This window comes from Macaca nemestrina, chromosome 15 (assembly GCF_043159975.1).
Source record: "Macaca nemestrina isolate mMacNem1 chromosome 15, mMacNem.hap1, whole genome shotgun sequence".
Taxonomy (NCBI): domain Eukaryota; kingdom Metazoa; phylum Chordata; class Mammalia; order Primates; family Cercopithecidae; genus Macaca; species Macaca nemestrina.
In genome coordinates, this window is record NC_092139.1 from 100,847,342 (window position 1) to 100,870,181 (window position 22,840).

The 22,840-nt window shown below is 43.0% G+C and overlaps 1 long non-coding RNA gene across 1 annotated transcript; it reads right to left on the reverse strand.

Moving 5' to 3' along the window:
- Positions 1–704: 704 nt before the first annotated feature.
- LOC105493995 (uncharacterized) lies at positions 705–21,841 on the reverse strand. Its single transcript, XR_011614444.1, has 3 exons — positions 21,759–21,841; positions 21,006–21,122; positions 705–829 (listed from the first exon to the last, which is right to left on the reverse strand). It is a non-coding gene; the product is annotated as an uncharacterized lncRNA (long non-coding RNA).
- Positions 21,842–22,840: the final 999 nt, after the last annotated feature.

Consider the following 22,840-nt stretch of genomic DNA (forward strand, 5'->3'; position numbering starts at 1 on the left):
GCGACATAGCAAGACTCCGTCTCCAATTAAAAAAAAATGATCAAGATTGTATCCTCTTCTGTATGGGGTCGATTCTTATTAGAATATCTCTGATAAACTAGAGAAATCTTGGTTGAGTTTACTATCAAGAAAGATGACTAGGGGTACCAAGCAGAAAACATATCGTGAGAGAGAGTTGGGGGAGGAATGGTGCTTCTGGAACTTAACACTGGCCCTGTGTTATTGGAGAGGGCTGGTTCTACACACATTGAGTAGCTAATGCTAACATTCCTTTAAGCCAACTGCCCTGTCTTCGCGTGTTGTCCTAGTCTAGCCTGCTAGGTGTGCAGATATGTTTATGCATGTACTTATAATGAATGCTTGTATGTATAGGTGACCCACAAGAACAGTGGTTAAGAGCATAAATTTTGGGGGCAAATTTTCCTGAGTACAAATTACAGTTCCATGAACTACTTGCTGCATACTCTTGGACAAACTACTTAATCTCTATGATACTCAGTTTCCTCCTTTAAAACGAGGAAACTAACAGCATCTGCCCCATAAAGTTGTGGGGAAGATTGAGTGAGTTACTGCGGTGTAAAACAGTAGCATGGAATAAATACACAACAGTATTGACTGTTTTCTATGTTTATTTCAATTTATTCAACTAATTATCGTGTGCTGTCTTAGTTCAAGGTGTCACTATAAAAATACCATGGACTGAGTGACTTACACAATAGAGATTTATTCCATGACCATTTTGGAACCTGAGAAGTCAAAGATCAGTGTATCAGCCAATTCAGTTCCTGGTTGGAGCTCTCTTCCTGGTTTGCAGACCGCTGCCTTCTTGCTGTAATGTTCACATGGTGGAGAGAGAGAGAGAGAACAATCTCCTTGGTGTCTCTTCTCATAAGTGCACTAATTCCACCATAAGGCCCCCACCCTCATGACCTAATTACCCCCAAAGACTCTATCTCCATATATGTCACACTGAGGATTGGGGTTTCAGCACAGTAATTTTTGGAGGACACATTCAGTCCATAGTGTGTGCCTGGTATGTGCAGACACTTTTTTTTTCTTTTTTTTTGAGAAGGAGTCTCACTCTGTCGCCCAGGCTGGAGTGTAGTGGCACAATCTCAGCTCACTGCAACCTCTGCCTCCCGGGTTCAAGCAATTCTCTGCCTCATATTCCCGAGTAGCTGGGATAACAGGTGCCTGCCACCACACCTGGCTAATTTTTGTATTTTTAGTAGAGACGGAGTTTCACCATCTTGGTCAGGCTGGTCTCAAACTCCTGACCTCAGGTGATCTGCCCGCCTTAGCCTTCCAAAGTGCTGGGATTACAGGCATGAGCCACCATGCCCGGTTGACTCTCTTTTAATTGCTAGGAAACGTCAGTGAACAAAAGCGACCAAGATTCTTCCCCTTATAAACTTTCATTCCAGCAGGGAGAGACAGATAAATATAGTAAATAAGTAAATTATATAGAATATAAAATACCGTAAATCACAATGAGATATTACTTTACATCCATTATAATGGTGATATCAAAGAGAAAATAACAAGTTCTGGCGAGGATGTGGAGAAATCAAAACCCTCGTACATCGCTGGTGGCAATGTAAAATGGGGCAGCCACTATAGAAAACATTTTGGCAGTTCCTCAGAAAGTTCAACGTGGAGGTACTATGTGATCCAGCAATTCCACTCCTAGGCATATACCCAAAAGATTGAAAATGTATGTCCACAAAAAATTTCTCACGGTTTATTCATAACAGCATTATTCTTATTAGTCAAAAAGTAGAAAAAACTGGAATGTTCATCCACTAATGAATGGATGTACAAAATGTAATATATCCATACAACCTGGATATATCCTACAAACTGGATGAAACTTGAAGATGTTATGTTAAGAAAGAAGGCAGGCACAAAATGCCACAGATGTTGTCATTCAACTTACATAAAATGTACAGAATGGTCAGATCCACAAAGACAGAAAGTAAATCAGTGGTTTTCAGGAGCCAAGCAAAGGAAGCATTGGAGAGGGAGTGCTAATGGGTTCAGAGATTCTTTGGGGGATGATGAAAATATTCTGGAATTAGACAGTGGTGATGATCGTCACAACTTTGTGAATATCCTAAAAAAACCACTGAATGGTATACATCCAAGAGGTGATTTTCTGGTATAAGAATTATCTCAATTTTTTTAAAAGGTCATGGTTGCTATGAAATGAAAGAAAAATAGAACAGGGCCGGGTGCAGTGGCTCTCGCCTGTAATTCCAGCACTTTGGGAGGCTGAGGCAGGTGGATCACTTGAGGTCAGGAGTTCGTGACCAGCCTGACCAGCATGGTGAAATCCCATCTCTGCCAAAAATACAAAATTAGCTGGGCATAGCAGTGCTTGCCTGTAACCCCAGCTACTTGGGAGGCTGAGGCAGGAGAATCACTTGAACTTGTGAGGCAGAGGTTACAGTGAGCTGAGACTGCGCCATTGCACTCCAGCCTGGGCAACAAGAGTGAAACCCCATCTCATAAAGAAAGAAAGAGAAAGAGAGAGAGAAAGAGAGGAAGGAAGGAAGGAAGGAAGGAAGGAAGGAAGGAAGGAAGGAAGGAAGGAAGGAAGGAAGGAAGGAGAGAGACAAGGAAGAGAAGAAAGAAAAGAAAAAAGAAAAAGAAAAAAGAAAGAAAGAAGAAAGAAAGAAAGAAAGAAGGAGAGAGACAAGGAAGAAAAGAAAGAAAAGAAAAGAAAGAAAGAAGGAAGGAAGGAGAAAGACAAGGAAGAAAAGAAAGAAAAGAAAAAAGAAGAGAAAGAAAAGAAAAAGAAAGAGAAAGAGAGAGAGAGGGAGGGAGGGAGGAAGGAAAGAAGGAAGGAAAGGAGAAAAGGAAAAATAGAACAGGTAAGGGGTAACTGAAATGGATTGGGCAGACAGCTTGGAATTTGAAATAGAGTGGTCAAACTTATTTTCACTGAGAAGCGGACACCCAAGCAAGAGTTTGGAAAAGGTATGGGAAACGGTCAGGTCATCATCTGGGAGAGGTACTCCAGAAAAAGCAGAAGGACAGGAGGGAATTTTGGAAACAAGAAACGCCCAGTGTGGTCTGAGTAAAGAAAGAGAGTGGAGGGGCCTGAGGGTCAGGGAAGTGATAAGGGCCAGATCCTGCTGGGTCTTGTAGGTCATCAACAGAACTTAAACTTTTCATGAACGAAATGGAGATCCACTGAAGTGTTTTGAGCAAACGAGTAGCCTGATCCAAGTTACATTTAAAGAATCATTCTGGGCCGGGCATGGTGGCTCACGCCTGTAATCCCAGCACTTTGGGAGGCTGAGGTGGTCAGATCACGAGGTCAGGAGATCGAGACCATCCTGGCTAACACAGTGAAACCCCTTCTCTACTAAAAATACAAAAATTAGCTGGGCACAGTGGCACTTGCCTGTAGTCCCAGCTACTTGGGAAGCTGAGGCAGGAGAATCACTTGAACCAGGGAGGCGGAGGTTGCAGTGAGCTGAGATCGTACCACGGCATGGTACAAAATAATTTTTAAAAAAATCATTCTGGCTGCTGTGCTGAGAAACGTAACAATTGTTATTACATTAGGAGCTTAGGTCTGCTTTGATATGAAGCACTGGGACACTGGACCAGAGAGTTACTCTCCCCACTCCAAACTTTAGAAACCAGCCCCTGACAGGTGAATATGATCCACCATTTCTATACTGTGAACAGAGTCTGTGCCACATTCAGCAAGAGTGGTAGGTCTCTTTGACCTCAGTGCTTCCTGGGGTGGACAGACTATGGCCACCTTATCTTTCCACATGATAACTGTACTTCCTTTCTCAGGCATGAAACCATAGGCCAGCTTGGCCTTCTTAATCAAAGGGATCTTGAAGCCATTCATTTCATTCATTTTATTTCAAGAAGACATGAAATTATGTTCTATACCAGGCCAATAAAGGATGAGACATCATTTCCTCGGGCTTACAATATTTCTGCCTTTGGAAAGGCGTCTGGGAACTAAGTAACCTGAAGTTTACTGTCTAGGACAGTATAGATTGACAGTAGCTGCTCAGTAAAGCATAGTGCCATTCTTCCTATCCCTTTCTCATTCTCCTTGTTTTCCCCCAAGGTCTTCATTTTCAGAGATGGCAACTGATAACTAGAAACCCCATGAAGTTCTACAGTGTTTACATCAATCCCTCAAATCTGGTTGAGCCCAAGAGCCAGAGACCTGCTGATTTCTCTGGAAAAATGGCTGTCTTAAAGAAGAACCAAAGGACATAGTGGAAAAGACAGCACCTAAAAGTTAGCATGGATGGAAGAGAAAATTTCCTGGAAAGCAAGGCATTAGCAGGAATTAGTCAAGTTCTTGTCCGCCCTTTGCTAGTGATGGTTCATTTTTGTAGGATAATAATATGATAAGGCTTTAAAAATTAAATTTTAAAAACGTATCTCTAAAGTTTGATAGGCAAGATAGAACCTAGAAAAATAGTCTAAACTCTGTGTGTGTGTGTGTGTGTATGTGTGTGTGTATGTGTGTATGTGTGTGTGTGTGTGCATGAGAGAATGAGAGAGAAAATGACAGACAGACAGACAGAGAAAGGCTGGTGATTCAATTCAAGGTCCCAGTGAAGATAAACAGATGCACTTTCTCCTCCCCAAACAAAACTAGATTTTTTTATTTGTCACACTTGAAACTTCATCTGCTTTCCCACTCCCTCATTAAAATTCTGAGCTACTGCAACACAGCCTCATACAGGATAATTAGAGCCTGATCTCCCAGGAGAATGCCGGGAACCGGGCTTGTGAATTAGCCTTTCCTCTTGGTGGGTGGACACTGCCACCCTGTGTTCAGATACTGAAAACTACTGAGCGGTGATCCTTTTCTCTGGCTTCTTAACTTCATACTGCTCAGTGGATTCCCACGTGTGCCCACAACATCAACATGTGTTGGTTATGGTGTGAAGGCTGCCACAGCTGTCAGTGTTTTCAGCTGGGGGATGGAGAGGTTATTTACAGCGAGGGGAGAGAGGCATGAGATGAAGCTAGGGAGGCAAGCAGAGGTGATAGAACGTATGCTGGCTGGGCGCGGTGGCTCAAGCCTGTAATCCCAGCACTTTGGGAGGCCGAGAAGGGCGGATCACGAGGTCAGGAGGTCGAGACCATCCTGGCTAACAGGGTGAAACCCCATCTCTACAAAAAATACAAAAAAATTAGCCGGGCGTGGTGGCAGGTGCCTGTAGTCCCAGCTACTCGGGAGGCTGAGGCAGGAGAATGGCGGGAACCCGGGAGGCGGAGCTTGTAGTGAGCCCAGATCGCACCACTGCACTCCAGCCTGGGCGACAGAGCGAGACTCTGTCTCAAAAAAAAAAAGAAAAAAAAAAGAAAAAAAGAAAGAACGCATGCTAAGGAAAACCCCACGAGGCACTGCTCTGGATTTCCCCAGCAACTCAAGCATTTGGGTTTCTGTGACTTTGTTGCCGCTGCTACCTCTTCCCAGAACGCTTTTCCCACAGACTCTGCCTTGTGAAAGTCCAGGCCTCTCAGAGATCTGGCTGAAGCCTCACCTTTTCTGCGAAACTCTGCCTGATCACCACTCCTCGGGCCCTACCCTGGTAGAATCAGGGATTTCATTCTGCCCGTCATAGCCTCTTCCCTACACAACTTAAAGGTGGGTCTCAACATTTCCATATTTTTCTTCCATGAACCCTGGAGGCCCTGGAGTGTGATTGAACTTGTCTTATTGTTCTGCATGTCCCTAAGGCTTAGCAGATCTTTCATTAATATCTTTGGGAGAGCAAATGAATGAATGAATGAATGAATGAATGAATGAATGAACAAAATAAACAGTATGCATATAACATTTGGAAAAATCAGATTAAAAGCCTTTAAAGCAGGAAAATCAATGTTATTAGGAGAGGGGAGAAATACCAGAACTGAGGAAAGAAATACCAGAATTGAGGGGCTGGAGAGAGCTGAAAACTGATAGGGAGTGTTACTGAGTTGTAGAAAATAACTCATTTCACTGCCAGAGAAGGAGCTATTGATGTAATACCAGAATTAATATAATAATGGTTATTATCTCAGAAGCACAAGAGAGTCATAGAATGGCTTATTTAAAGGGTTGCAACTCAGAAGATCACTAAAATCATCAGAGAGGATTCCAGCTTTGCATTTCACTAAAATGTAAAACCTTTTGCTTGAAAACGTCTCACTTAATGGGCTTATCAGCTTCCCAATCTCAGTATCTTCAAGACTCCTATAAACCTCCACTCTCCCTGATTCTAACACCTAATTAATCAAAGTCAAGCACTGTTATCCCAGAAATGTCTCTTAAACACCTTAAGTCACCTCCAAACACTTACACTTCTCCAAACCTTTGAGCAGAAATGTGCTATTTCCTCTGCTGGGAATATGTTTGAATCCCTTTTTTAAAAAAAGGTAAAATTAGAGGTCTCCCTTAGAGACTCAGCTTTGGGAAGAGACTCTCCCATTTTCACACAGCAAAGGTGGCCATTCCTCAACTGTGTTCCCCTTGCACTGTGTTTATGCCCTAATTCCCGTATTTTTTTTCAAGCCTCTATTGTAGGAATTACTATACAAAGTTTCTGTTGAAAGTATCCTGACCTGTTCCCCAGCATCTGAAAGCAACATAAGGGAGGTACACAGCTTCAGTATCTTTGTAGTCTTCCATTCTAGCACATGGATGAAATACAGCAAAGGAATGCTCAGAACACATTTATGAAATAAGTGAATAAAGACATGGAAACAAATGAATGGACAAGCATGAAGGACATGTTAGGCTGAAAAAAAAAAATAGCTTTACCAGTCTGTGTAGCTCCTGATCACAACAGTATATACTGGTCACACCTTGTCCCATTATTTCCACCCCAAATCATACCCATTCTTTAAGACCTGTCTCAAATGCTGCCCCCTTCAAGCTTCTGTCTATAATTGATCAACATACAGCCCTTTGCTTCTGGGCAATGCTCACATGGCCCTCATCACTTACTGCATTTTATGAAAGATCATGCACTAAAACAATAAAAAATACACAAAATAAATTGGGAGACTGCTCTGTGCCAGCCACAGGGAAAGTCTCTTTCCAAAGCTGAATCTCTAAGGCAGACCCCTAATTCAGCTTTTAAAAAGTTCCCGATGCTGAGCACAAAGACTTGAACAAAATAGAAAAGGTCTCTGTTCTTTTGAAGCTTATATTTCAGTGGATGGAGACAGAAAATAAATAGCATATAAACAAATAAATAAAAAGAGAGTTTCAGTGTTTTAAGGACAATGAACCTGGGTAATGTAATAGTGTTTCCCTCAGCATTCTCATCTGTAGCCGGCAGAATTCAGTTTCACAAAAGGAGAATTTATTAAGTAGGATTCCTCCAAAAACTCATCAGAAAGACTCAAGAAACAGGTTTTTGTCAAGTTTCCAGCAAAAAAAAAAAAAAAAATGGACATTTCATCTCTAGCATATGATACATGCGGAGAGTCACTGATTTAGTACTTCTCAAGACAGGAGAAAACATTCATTGGAATCTGATTAAATTGTGTGACTTTGTTATTGTTGTTGTAGTTTTGGTTTTTTTTGAGACAGTCTCCCTGTGATACCCAGGCTGGAGTGCAATGGCCCGATCTCAGCTCCCTGCAGCCTCCACCTCCCAAGTCAAGCGATTCTCCTGCCTCAGCCTCCTGAGCAGCTGGGATTACAGGCACCCGCCATTGTGCCATGCTTTTTTTTTTTTTTTTTTTTAATTGAGAAGGAGTCTTGCTCTGTCAACCAGGCTGGAGTGCAGTGGCGCGATCTCCACTCACTGCAAGCTCCGCCTCCTCCTACCTCAGCCTCCCAAGTAGCTGGGACTATAGGCGCCTGCCACCAAGCCTGGCTAATTTTTTTGTGTATTTTTAGTAGAGATGGGGTTTCACTGTGTTAGCCAGGATGGTCTCGATCTCCTGACCTCGTGATCTGCTCGCCTCGGCTTCCCAAAGTGCTGGGATTACAGGTGAAAGCCACTGCACCTGGCCTAATTTTTGTATTTCTAATAGAGACGGGTTTCACCATATTGGCCAGGCTGGTCTCGAACATCTGACCTCAAGTGATCCGCCTGCCTCAGCCTCCCGAAGCGTTGGGATTACAGGCGTGAGCCACCACGACCGACCAAATTGCATGACTTATTTCCGTTTTGCCATGCAAGTTTTCCCTTCCCTACTGCCTTACTTAGTTACAGATTCAGATGTTTTTAAACGAATTTATGCTTTCTATGACTTTTTGCATTAGGGTTGAAACTTTCATTCACAAGTCCTTTGGGACAGATAACTTAGTCTAGAACAAATGACCAGTCACCCAAGGACATATATGCAGGCTGGCATGCCTGCAGTCAAAAAGAAACCATATGGAAAGCATAGAACAGTCAAATGAGTCTCTGCTCCTCCTTAATAACTCTCTTTGAGAAAAGTTGGATTCTGTGTCTAGTGTGAAACTCTCATAAATAGTTTTTTGAACAATCATGTACATGGTGGACTACGAGACAAAATGATTTTGTTTTTCTTCTATCAGTCTTCAAACAAATGCTGTTGGCTGTTCCTTTCCAGATCCTTCATGGCATATAGGGCAGATCCCGCAGGTGGCGTTAAAATGTCCAGCCCAGTTAGTCCAGCTTGAAATTTTTTTTAATATTCAATTCAAAGCATTTCCTCTCTCCAGTGCAGAACTGCCTTGCACACTGGGAAGTAGGCCCTTTTGATTCTCCTTCATTACCACTTCCCTTTCCTCCTAATGCTTTGAAGTTCTCTAAGATCAGGATCTGAAAGCGAGGATTATGGGTAAGTGGCAAAAGCTCTTTTACTTTGCAGCTACAGTTGACGCTTCTTCCCTGCTATTTCAGTGCTTCCAGAGGTCCCTGAGGCTTCTCACTGCATAATTCTCTTATGTGGGAGAACCTTTTTGACTTGACTTCCTCCAAATATCTATTCCCCTTCTGCCCCAGGTAATACTTTCCAAAATACCTTATTGCTATGGTACTTCTCCCCTGCTGGCTAGATTCTTTGCAGGTGGGAGGGAGGGCACTGGCAAGACAAGCTCAATACTGGCTGACTCTCATTTCCATGTGGCCCATTGAAAACTCATGATCCTTACCCACCACGGAGAGTACCAGTGACCCCATTACAAGCTTCTTTTTCCACCCAGCCATTGTTCTATTTCTTTCTTTTTCCTTTGTTCACACAGACAGATTGAAGATTGGCAAGTCCATTGCACCAACAGGTGTCCAACAGGACAAAGGGGATGCCAGGCTCTTGTCTTCTAGGCATGCGTAGTCTCTGCAAGTGGTCCTTGCAGAATACTCCCTAGTTTGACTTGGGTGGGGAGCAGGCCCCATTAGGAGGGGAGGGGAAAGGGAAAAATAAAGTTTTTCTCCCCTAAAGGCACAGTTACTCCACATTTTCACAAATTCCATTGAGTTGAGGCAATCTTTTCAAATTTCTAGTCTTTTCTTTAGACTGGAGAGGGTATGGATGAGTGTTGGCCGTAGAACTAGCTTTACCTCATTTTAACAATCCTGAAGAGGAAAGCCATGCTTTCATTTTACAGAGTGAGATGCTTAAGGCTCACTGCTCTGTTTCGGGGCACTAGCTTCCAGTATCACCAACAAGTATATTTACCATCTTATTATACCTGTTTAGATGCAGGTGTTCTAGAAAAGAGAGGAATTAGGGTGAGGATTTTAGAAATGGAAGGCCAAGGAAATGAGATCTATGAAAATTGTATAGGCCACACAGAACAGGCTAGAAGATCTCCCTCTATTTTCTCTTCCAAGAAACTAAGAATATGTCAGTCCCCTCCACCTTGCATGGATGTTTTAGGTTTCAAGCAATCCAGGTCTTCAAAGATGCTTGGGTTTCTTAGCAATCAACAAGATAAGTACAAGGTAACTATGTCACAAAGATCAAACATTGTTATTCATTGTAGTCACTGCATTCCAAACTTTCCCAGTGTAGTAGTCATTGGAGGTCTATAAGCATCCTTCTAGAAGAAAGGAGAGTCTCAAATGGACTCTTTACTAACCTTTAAAAACAAGTCACTTTTTTTTATTATACTTTAAGTTCTGGGATACATGTGCAGAATGTGCAGGTTTGTTACATAGGTATACATGTGCCATAGTGGTTTGCTACACCCATCAACCTGTCATCTACATTAAGTATTTCTCCTAATGCTATCCTTCCCCTAGCCCCCCACCACCGGACAGGCCATGGTGTGTGATGTTCCCCTCCCTGTGTCCATGTATTCCCATTGTTCAACTCCAATTTATGAGAACATGCAGTGTCTGGTTTTCTGTTCTTGTGTTAGTTTGCTGAGAATGATGGTTTCCAGCTTCATCCATGTCCCTGCAAAGGACATGAACTCATCCTTTTTTATGGCTGCATAGTTCTCCATGGTGTATATGTACCACATTTTCTTTATCCAGTCTATCATTGATGGGCATTTGGGTTGGTTCAAAGTCTTTGCTATTGTGAATAGTGCTGCAATAAATATACGTTTGCATGTGTCTTTATAGTAGAATGATTTATAATCCTTTGGGTATATACCCAGTAATGGGATTGCTGGGTCAAATGGTATTTCTGGTTCTAGATCCTTGAGGAATCGCCACACTGTCTTCCACAATGGTTGAACTAAACAAGTCACATTTTAACAACTGTGTATTAAGCCCTTTACCGCTTTCATTGCCTAACTTTCTTTCTATAGCTCTTTTCCACCACCTTCATCCTCCAGAACTAACAACTGCAAAGGTAGGAGGTAGCAGATGCTATATATGGTAATTTTCCTCCAACATTAGAGCTCTTCAGTGGATAGAATATTATGAGACTCACACAGGGTGCCACATAAAATGTATGTTTGTTAGATACCTTTCAAATTAAATTCAATCATATGAAAATATGATGTGGTGGGTTCAATTTCCACACTCTGATCCCTGCTCCAAAAAATCCATTCACTTTCCTTTATTCAGTTTTGCTCATAAGAACAAACTCCTAGAGTACATTTCAACTGTAATTCAATTGATAAATATTTGCTCTACGTACAATATCTGGATTCACAATCATAGCGTACAGTAGCAGTTCTCAATCGTTTCTTTTAAATAATAGAGACAGTCTCAGGGTCTCACTCTGTCTCCCAGGCTGGAGTGCTGTGGTATAATCACAGTTTACCGCAGTCTCGACCTCCTGGGCTCAAGTGATCCTCCCACCTCGGCTACCTGAGTAGCTGGGACTACAGGAGTGCACCACCAGGCCAGCTGATTGTATTTTTATTTTTTTGTAGAGATGGAGTCTGGCTATTTTTCTCGGGCTGGTCTCGAACTTCTGGCCTCAAGGGATCCTCCCATTTCAGCTTCCCAAAGCACTGGTATTACAGGCATGAGTCACCACGCCCGGCTGTGGTTCTCAATCTGAATCATCTTGGCTCTACATTAAAACTACTGGGGGATTTTTCAAAACGCTCAGTGCCCACCCCAATCCTCTACTAATTCACACAGAAGTTCTTGAGGGTGGGAATCAGGCATCCGTTTTTTTTAAAGCTTTCCTTGTATGCAGCCAAAGTTGAGAAACACTGTTGGAAAGTCATCCGGAGCCGTGTTCTCCAGATCCAGGAGGCTGTCGCTTTCCATTAGCTCCTTCTCAACCTTGGTCCTTGACCCAGGGGTCCCTACCAGCCGCCCTCGCAGCCTCCACAGGCCTTTGGAGCGTGCATCCTCGTCCTCTTTGCCCTCCACAGAGCACGGCCTGGCGCAGATAGACGGGGTGGCACAAGGGTGACATCTAGTGGTTAAAAAAATGAAGTTCGTCTTAACGGACCCATTCTCTGTAAAATGACAAGAGAACGACAGCGGTGGAATCTGGTCTGTGTGCCGCCTGGGATTGGCTCAGCCATGGTTTCCTGTCCTCTGCGACTGATGATGCTCTGGGAGGCCTACAGGACTGAACCTCATTCTTGGAGGCCTCAGAGGAAGGTCCTCCTTGAACTCAGTCTTAGCCTTCATGATGTTTCGCCTACCCCGCCACCAGGCCCGCTGCTATGGTGGCTGTTCCCAGCCCTTTTATCACCGGCAGACATGACCTGATGGCATCTTGCCTCAAGCCTGACCCATCGCACCTTGCATGCTTCCACTCCCGGTGTGGTAGAGAAGAAGTGGGTGCTCACACGCCACGGGCTCACCTGGCCTGGTTCCTTGGGCTGCTGGCGGATGGTGGACCTCTCTGACCTCTCTGGCTCTCCCCTGTTCTCAGGCTGCCCCTATGCTCTCATCACAGATGCCTTGTGGCTCCCCAAAAATGTGGGAGAGTCATTGCCCAGGGGCCTTGCATTCCTTGGCTCTGGCTGCCTAACCAGGTACAGGCAGACCTCGTTTTCCCGCACTTCGCTTTATTGAACTTTGAAGATAGTCGCATTATTTACAAATCGAAGGTCTGTGGCAACCCTGCATCCAGCAAGTCTATTGGTGCTATTTTTCCAACAGCCTGTGCTCACATTTTGGTAATTCTGTGTTTCTGTGTCTTTGTGTCTGTGTGTCACATTTTGGTAATTCTCAATATTTCAAATATTTCAAATTTATTTTTATTATTATTATATCTGTTACGGTGATCTGTGATTTGTGATGTTACCACTGTAATTGTTTGGGGGCTCCAGGAACCATGGAAGACAGAGAACTTAATCTGTAAATGTTCTGACCGGCCATTCCCCCATCTCGCTCCCCCTCATCAGGCCTCCCTATTCTCTGAGACACAACAGTATTGAAATAAGGACAATTCATAACGCTACAAGTGTTACACTTACAAGGCTCTAAGTGTTCGAGTGAAAGGAAGACACACACCTCTCACTTTAAATCGGAAGCTGGAAATGATTACACTTAGTGAGGAAGACATGTTGAAAGTGGAGACAGGCCGAAAGCTAGGCCTCTTGTCCCAAACAGCCTAGCTGTGGACACAAAGGGAAGGTTCTTAAAGGGAATTAAAAGTGCTGTGAGGTCGGGCGTGGTGGCTCAAACCTGTAATCCCAGCACTTTGGGAGACCGAGGCGGGTGGATCACCTGAGGTCAGGAGTTCGAGACCAGCCTGGCTAACATGGTGAAATCCCGTCTCTACTAAAAATACAAGAAATTAGCCGGGCGTGGTGGCACACACCTGTAGTCCCAGCTACTCAGGAGGCTGAGGCACGAGAATCGCTTGAAGCCCAGAGACGGCAGTTGCAGTGAACCAAGATTACACCACTATACTCTAGCCTGGGCAACAGAGTGAGACTCTGTCTCAAAGAAAAAAAAAGTGCTGTGACTCCAGTGAATGCACACATGATACGGAAGCCAAACAGCCTTATTGCTGATACAGAGGAAGTTTGAGTGATCTGAATAAAGATCAAACCAGCTATAACATTCCCTTAAACCAAAGCCTCATCAGGGCAAGACCCTAACTCTTCAATTCTGTGATGGCCGAGAGAGGTGAGGAAGCTGCAGAAGGAAGTTTGAAGCTAGCAGAGATTGGTTCATGAGGATTAAAGAAAGAAGTTGTCTCCATAATACAAAAAGTACAAGGTGAAGCAGCAAGTGCTGATGGAGAATCTGAAGCCAGAAGATCGGCTAAGATCGTTGATGAAGGCGGCTCCACTAAACAACAGATTTTCAAGGTTAAAACAAACAAACAAACAAACAACAGCCCTCTAGGACTTTCTTAGCTAGAGAGAAGTCAATGACTGGCTTCAAAGCTTCAAAGGACAGGCTGCCTCTCTTGTGAGGGGCTAATGTAGGTGGCGACTTTAAATTGAAGCCAGTACTCACTCACCATTCCAAAAACTTTAGGGCCCCTAGAATTATGCCATGTCTACCCTCTGTGTTCTATGAATGGAACGACAAGCCTGGATAACAGTGTATCATTTACAGCATGGTTAACTGAATATTTTAAGCCCAGTGTTGAGAAATATTATTCAGAAAAAAGATTTCTTTCAAAATGTTACTGCTCATTCACAATGCAAGTGGTCATGCAACAGTTCTGAGGGAGATACACAAGATTAATGTTGCTTTCATGTCTTTTAACACAACATCCATTCTGCAGCTCATGAATCAAGAAGTACGTTTAACTTTCAAGTCTTCTTATTTAAGAAATACATTTTATAAGGCTATAGCTGCCATAGACAGTGATTCCTCTGATGAATCTGGACGAAGTAAATTGAAAATCTTCTGGAGCGGATTCACCATTCTAGATACTAACAAGAACATTTGTGGGCCAGGCGCGGTGGCTCACGCCTGTAATCCCAGCACTTTGGGAGGCTGAGACAGGCGGATCACGAGGTCAGGAGATTGAGACCATCCTGACTAACACGGTGAAACTCCGTCGCTACTAAAAATACAAAAAAATTAGCCGGCCATGGTGGCGGGTGCCTGTAATCCCAGCTACTTAGGAGGCTGAGGCAGAAGAATGGCGTGAACCCAGGAGGTGGAGTTTGTAGTGAGCTGAGATCTGGCCACTGCACTCCAGCCTGGGCGACAGAGTGAGACTCCATCTAAAAAAAAAAAAGAATATTTGTGATTCATTGGAGAAGGTCAAAATACCAACATTAATAGGAATCTGGAAGAAGTTTATTCCAACCCTCAGGGATGACTTTGAGGGGTAGAAGATTTCAGTGGAAGAAGGAGTTGAAGATGTGGAAATACCAAGAGAACTAGCATTAGAAGTAGAGTCTAAAGAGGTAGAGATGCTGCAGCCTCATAATAAAGCTTGAATGGATAAGGCGTTGCTTCTTATGCATCAGCAGAGAAAGCGGCTCCTTGAGATAAAATCTATCCATGGTGAAGCTGCTGTGAACATTGTTAAAATGACAATGAGGTATTTAGAATATTACATAAACCTAAATGATAAAGCAGTAGCAGGGTTTCAGAGGATCAACTCCAATTTCGAAAGAAATTCTACTGTCCAACAGCATCTCATGCTGCAGAAAATCTTTCATAAAAGGAAGAGTCAATCAATGCGGAAAACTTCATTGTTGTCTTATTCTAACGAATTGCCACAGCCACCCCAGCTTTCAGCAACCACCAACCTGTCAGTCAGCAGCCATCAACATCAAGGCAAGATCGTCTGCCAGCAAAAAGATGAGGATTCACTGAAGGTTCAGATCATTGTTAGCATTTTTGGGGCAATAAAAATTTAAAGTATATGTAAATTAAAGTCTATACTTTGTCTTTTTAAAATATAATGCAAATGCAAACTAAACAGACTGCAATTTAAACATTACTTTTATATGTATTGGGAAACCAAAAACTTTGTGTGACTCACTTTATTGTGATATTTTCTTTTTATCTTTTCTTTTTTTTTTTTTTTTTGTTTTTGAGACAGAGTCTTGCTCTGTCTGTCCCCCAGGCTGGAGTGCAATGGCACAATCTTGGCTCACTGCAAGCTCCGCCTCCTGGGTTCACGCTATTCACCTGCCTCAGCCTCCCAAGCAGCTGGGACTACAGGCACCAGCCACCATCCCTGGCTAATTTTTTGTATTTTTAGTAGAGACAGCATTTCACCATGCTAGCCAGGATGGTCTCGATCTCCTGACCTCATGATCCGCCTTCTTTATTGCAGTGGTCTGAAATGGAACCTCTAATGTCTTCAGGGTGTGCCTATGCCACAAACTGAGTATCTTAAACAGTAGAAATTTATTTCTCACAGTTCTGGAGGCTACAAGACCAAGATCAAGATGTTTACATGGTTCATTTTTTCTGGGGTCTCTCTTCACTTGTAGATGGCCATCTTCTCCTTGTGTCTTCATGTGGGTTCTCTTTGTGTATCTGCATCCTTGTCTCTTCTTCTTTCAAGGACACAAGTAATATTGGAGTAGGGCCCAACCTAAAGACCTAATCTTAACTTAATTGCCCTTGAAAGTCCTGTCTACTACTTTAACATACAAATTTGGGGGGTTGGGAGGAGCAAAATATATAAATAACAGGCATGTTTGGCCAGTGTGAAAAATGTGCTCAAATAGAAAAATTCCTCTCCTTTCCTCTTCCCATCATGTATTTGAAGACACAATCATTTGAGACAGCCCTTCTGAGGATGACCTCAGAGACCAAGGAATCTCCTGGCCCTATACAAGGCTGTGGCCAGTCGCCAGCACACTCTTCCATTTGCTCTTCCTTCTTCCTTGCTGCACTCCCTCTTTGATCTCGTACCTTCTTTGCTGAGAGAATGGCTCCCTACTGAAATGTTTGCATGCAGAATTTTCCTTCAGGTTCCATTTTCTAGGGAGCCTGGTCTTTCACATGAAATTTATCTGTTTTCGCCAACCTAAGGCAGAATTAGAATTTTCTGGGGCATTGACTTTGCAATGTGGCTTTATTCGTTTGTGTTACAGCCTGGCCTCAGCTGGGGCAGCTGAGGAGTGCTGGACCAGAAAGGAGGGAGTAAAGACTTGAGGTGGCGCTGGACAACAAACCCCAAGGTCACACGAGCACCCTGGGTCCTCCTGGTGCCCTGGAAACCACTCTGCCCCCAAGGCCCTACTCTGGGCCTACAATGTGAGGAGGAGCCTCAAAAATCTCTGACATACTTTCAGGGGCATTCTTCCATTTTCTTGGTGACTACAACCTAGCTTTCTTACTTGGCCACACCCTTGATTTTCTCTCCAAAATGTGCTTCTTTATTTTTTTCATATGGTCATGCTGAGAATTTTCCAGATCTTTACATTTTGCTTCCCTTTTAATTATAAATTCCTTCTTTAAAGCATTTATCTCTTCTTGCATTTTACTATAAGCGGTTAACAGAAGCCATGCCACACCCTGAATGCTTTACTGCTTAGAGATTTCTTCTGCCAAATATCCTAGTTCATTGCTCTTATGCCCTGCCTTCCATAAAGTCCGAGGATATGACATAACTCAGCTAAGGTTTCAGCCCCTTTATAACAAGGATGGCCTTTCCTCCAGCTTCAATACCTTGTTCTTTATTTCCATCTGAGCTCTCGTCAGAATGCCCTTTACTATCTATATTTCTACCAATATTCTAGCTTGAAACCTTGTTCCTGATTTTCATCTCAGATCTCATCAGAATGCCATTTACTATCCATATTTCTACCAATGTGCAAATTAAAACCACAATGAGATACCGTCTCACACCAGTTAGAATGGCGATCATTAAAAAGTCAGGAAACAACAGGTGCTGGAGAACATGTGGAGAAATAGAAACACTTTTACACTGTTGATGGGACTGTAAACTAGTTCAACCACTGTGGAAGACAGTGTGGTGATTCCTCAAGGATCTAGAACTAGAAATACCATTTGACCCAGCAATCCCATTACTGGGTATATACCCAAAGGATTATAAATCATGCTGCTACAAAGACACATGCACACGTATGTTTATTGTAGCACTATTCACAATAGCAAAGACTTGGACAAGCCTTTTCTATGCAAGTGAAACTCTCCCACATGTACACAATATTCATAGCATCATACAAAAGAATCTGGAAGCAACCTAAATATCTATCAACAGTAGAATGAATAAATTATGATAGGTAGTTAACAATAACAGCAAAAATAAATAAATAAATAAATAAATAAATAAATAAATAAATAACGAGCAGTAGTTCTCCAGGACTGATAGCATTGGCATCACCTAGGAACTTATGAGAAATATTCATTCTCAGGTCCTTACTTAGCCTGACTGCAGAAACTCTGGGGTTTGAGCTCAACAATCTGTGTATTACCAAGTCCTTCAGGCAATTTTAGTGTACACTAAAGTTTGAGAACCACTGAAGTTGAGCTATGGCAGCACAGATTAGTCTCCCAAACATAATGTGGGGCAAAAAGTCGGGTGCATGATAATACATTCATATGACACCATTATAGAAAATGTTTAAATAATCACTATATTATTATGCCCATGAATGCATACATCTGAAGTAGTAAAATGAAACAGAAATGCATGGGAATGATAAATACTAAGTTCAGGCTGGTGATTGCCTCTGGGAGGGAAACGAATAGGATATATAGTTTGCAGGGGTATACAGGGGACTTCAACTATATTGATAATACGGTATTCCTTAAATAATTTGTTGTATTATTCCTTATAATAGGAATAATGGTTTAAAAAACATACAACATGAAATTTACCATCTTAACCAGGATCTCACTGTGTTGCCCAGGCTGGTCTTGAACTCCTGGCCTCAAGTGATCTTCCCCTACTTAGCCTCTCAAAGTGCTGGTATTACAGATATAAGCCACTGCAGCTGGCCTTATCATAACTTTTTTTTTTTTTTTTTTTTTTTTGGAGATAGAGTCTCACTCTGTTGCCCAGACTGGAGTGAAGTGGTACAATCTTGGCTCACTGCAGCCTCTGCCTCCCAAGTTCAAGCAATTCTCCTGCCTCAGCCTCCCAAGCAGCTGGGATTATAGATGCCTGCCACCACACCCAGCTAATTTGTATATTTTTAGTAGAGATGGGATTTCATCATGTTGGCCAGGCTTGTCTCTAACCCCTGACCTCAGGAGATCCTCCCACCTCAGCCTCCCAAAGTGCTGGGATTACAGGCATGAGCCACCGTGCTGGGTCCCATAACTTCTTAATTATCTTCTTGAATACTTCATTTTTCTGACATTTAAGTCACCATCACTCACCTATATATTCCAACCATATTAAATGTCCTCTGCACATCTTTAGTCCTTTTTCTCTGCTATGCCTATATGCATACCATTGTTTTTGCTTGGAATACCCTTATCTCATACCCTGCATGCACAAATACTATTCATCCTCCAAAACGCAGTTCATAGGTCAATTCTTTGAAGTCTTCCCTGATTTCAATATTTGTAAGTGGTCTCTTCCCTCTTCCAAATCCCCGTAACACTCTAACTTCTCCTTTCTCAGGGTACTCACATCTGACTACCTTGGTGTCTATACATGCCATGATCTCCCTGGGACAGAATTCATAACTAACAGCTAAAATGTATTGGGTGCCTACTGTGTGCCAGGCACTGTACATATAGTATCATATTTATTTGCTCCTATGATCCTTTTATCAACCTGATGAGGTAGGCAGTGTTAGCTCCATTTTACAGATAAGGACAGTGAGATTTAGAGACTCAGCCAAGTTTACACAATGTGGCAAAGAAGGCTACGGTCTGGCAAAATGTGATGTTTCGTTGCCATAATATAGAGTGGTTGCATGGAAGCAGAACCCAACATGATTATTCCCCAGCCACCTTGCATCCTGGCAGGACCTGTGACTAGTTCCCAGCAACAGAATCCAAGTGCAATTGATGTGTGTCCATTCCAAGCGAAGGTATTTAAGAATCAGTTGGCCGGGCGCGGTGGCTCAAGCCTGTAATCCCAGCACTTTGGGAGGCCAAGACGGGCAGATCACGAGGTCAGGAGATCGAGACCATCCTGGCTAACACAGTGAAACCCTGTCTCTACTAAAAAAAAAACAAACAAAAAAAAAAAAAAAAAAAAAAAACTAGCTGGGCGAGGTGGCAGGCGCCTGTAGTCCTGGCTACTCAGGAGGCTGAGGCAGGAGAATGGTGTGGACCCGGGAGACCGAGCTTGCAGTGAGCTGAGATCCGGCCACTGCACTCCAGCCTGGGCCACAGAGCAAGACTCCGTCTAAAAAAAAAAAAAAAAAAAAAAAAAGAATCAGTTGTGCCTTTCCCCACTTCTGCCTTTATCTGCTATCCAGATGCAGAGAACTCTAAGGAGCCCACCGTAAAGAAAGGCTCTTGAGTCTCTCTGACTACAGCAATCGACCAGGAATATCCACCTGGAAGCACCACCTACATGAGAAACAAATGTATTGAGGCACTGAAATTGGGGAGTTTACACAGCAGCTGGCATTATCTTAACTAATTCAAACAGCTAATAAGAGGTGGAACTAGGCTTCAGATTTTAGAGGCTGTGATTGATATGACTCCATACTATAAGATCAGAAGCCTGCACTCCACTGTTTTTTGTTTTGTTTTGTTTTGTTTTGTTTTTGAAACAGATTCTTGCTCTGTGGCCAGGCTGGAGTGCAGTGGCGTGATCTTGGCTCACTACAACCTCAGACTCCCTGCCTCAGCAGGTTCAAGCAATTCTGCCTCAGCCTCCCAAGTAGCTACGATAACAGGCAGATGCCACCATGCCCAGCTGATTTTTGTATTTTTAGTAGAGACGAGGTTTCACCATGTTAGCCAGGATGTCCTCAATCTCCTGACCTGGTGATCCACCTGCCTCGGCCTCCCAAAGTGCTGGGATTACAGGCGTGAGCCACTGTGCCCAGCAGAAGCCTGCACTTTTCACCACAAAGCCAGTGTCTCTCATCGTGTCAGTCAAGGGTCATTTCTACAAGGATTACAAAGCTGCCTGTAAAAGATGTAGACATGGGACCTCACTCCAGATTTTCCAAATTAAAATCTTCTGTCTTTGTGATTAAAATCTGCCTTGTTAACAGTCTTCCCAGGAGAACCTGGCATAGGCTAAATATTGAGAAAGGTTTTTATGAACGATATCGTCTCCCTCCTAATATTCAGCACAGCATTTTTACAGAGAATAGGGGATCAGGCAGCATTGCATAAGTGAATGAACAAAAGTGTGAGCCAATAGGGCATTTCTGCGCAAAGGGACCCCAAACTTTCCATCTCTTCTGGATCCTAAATCCAGTGCTGACTCCTTAAATCCTAGTGGACAGCATCCCTCAGGATTGCTTCTCGAGTCAGAAAGGCGTTCAGCCATTGCCAGAAGTGACCTTCTGCTATTCTTGATGCTGGAGCCTCACTTTGAAGCTACCAGAACTCAGACGCCATGCCTGATGGATTTACCGTTCAGCCTGCCCACGGAGCAGGTAATTAGTTTGAAACACAGAGCCACAGTGAAGGTCAAACTCCCCCACTGTCACAAGGGACACTTTGTTCCCAACAATCTCTCTCATAAAGGACCTGGAATCCTCCCCTCACACAGCCTTAGTCCTGAGAAGAGAGAGAGAGAGAAAAAAAAAAAAAAAAGAAAAAGAAAAATGCTTTCTCATAACAGTCCACTCTAACCTTGGTTTTTGTTGTAGCGTTCTACAAGGGCTGATAACTGCTGGGATCATACAGCCGACGGTGAATTTGATTCAATCCTGAATTCCACTGCAGAGGGCTCCTGTGAGAACCGCTAACCTGTGTTAATGGAAGAGGACAAAGAAAGGCCACCTTTGGATTTGTGAGGTCACGCACAGCCCAGGAGGAATGAAATTTACTGAGTTTGCTGCCAGCTCAAGCCATTTTCTCAAAATGACCATCTCTCTAGGGAGAGATATTATGGTAATACTGTTAGAAACTCGGAGGCTAGGTAATAAAACGATATACATTTGCTGTTTTGTCAGCTTTGGTTTTTGCTTTAGCAGTTGTTTAAAATGTGAAGAAAATCAAGGAAGAACAGAAAAATAAACAGGCAAAAAGACTAAAGAGAGAGGGAAATGGAGAGTCAGCATACAAGGGGGAAAGAACAGAGTAAATATAGAGACAGATAAAAGAACAGGGTGGAGTGAAAGGGGAAAAAAAATAGATTCTACCTCCCTCCCTTTTCATTTGAAGAAAGATTGGACATCAGCTTTTCACTTTCCTGATCCATAAAAAATTGTCAGTGACCCTGTTTCTTCTCTCCTCTGAGTCTGGAACAGGTATTGAGGGATAATCTTAGAAAGTTTTAAATTGCCTGAGCACGGCACTGAAGCTGCCCATTGACTACCGGGAGTCTGGTGTGTTCAACAGAGGATGCAGAACAGAAAAGGAATCAATCTCTGAATCTTGTACCTTTATCGGCTCATGCTGGCTGCCCTCCTCCCTCTCCTGCCATCTCCCGGAAAAGCTTTCAGCTGAATCCTTCATGCTCACTCTCTCGGATAAACAGCTGCATGTAATCCCTTGCTATGCAGGGGACAGAGATTCGGCCTTGCATGGTTAGAGCAAGGATTCTGGGCTCTGATCTCGCGATTCCTCTCTCTCTTTCTCACTCCCACAGGAATGAGGCCCTGAGAAACTGGAAGGTCAGGGAAGATTCCTGTGGGACCCCTGGGTTTACCCCTTCAGCACACCCTCCCCAGACACACCTGAAGGCAAAAGCAGACATCCCCCTATCACTAAGAAACTTATAACATTATAAGGTTCATCTATCTTCAGCTTAATACCTTGCCGTTGTTAAAGAGAGAGAGAGAGAGAGGGAGGGAATAACACAAAGGAATTAAGCCAAAGGTTATTTCCACGCACAACTCTGATTACAAATTTAGTGCTATTTACATCTCTAGCAAGGTTAATTACAAACATCGAGGGGAAATGCCTGTGCAGGTTTTTTCTCATGTCTCCACTCTCTCTCTCCTGCCAATCTTGATATTCTTCTGCAAGGGGTCACCTGCTGAGTAAAGGTTGGGACATAGTTTTAAAGTCAAAATTTTGCTGCTTCTTAGCATTAAAAAGATGCAAGTTATTTAAAAATGGATATATATCTTCAAGGTCCCTATTCTGGAATTTAAAAATCAAGCAAATGTAGATTCATCAAAGGAAATTTGCATTTATTTCAATAATTGAGGAAAAAAGACTAGAAAAAAATGTAACCCAGCTATTAGATGGATATCTCCTTATTCCCAAAAGACGGACTTATATCGGCTTGTACCTCTCCCCAATCCACAGCCTGTGGGAGTTCAAAGCTCTTTTCTTGTATTTTTGAAAATTCTTGGAATCTTCCTTTTCCATACCCCCCTCTACTTCCTGGATACTTACTGACTCATTGTGGACTGCCTCTTTTCTGGGCTTTGGGTTGACCCAGATATGAAACTTCCTGAAACCTCCACACACCAAATAGGAACCAGCCCCACCAATCATTTGTGAACACTAAGCCT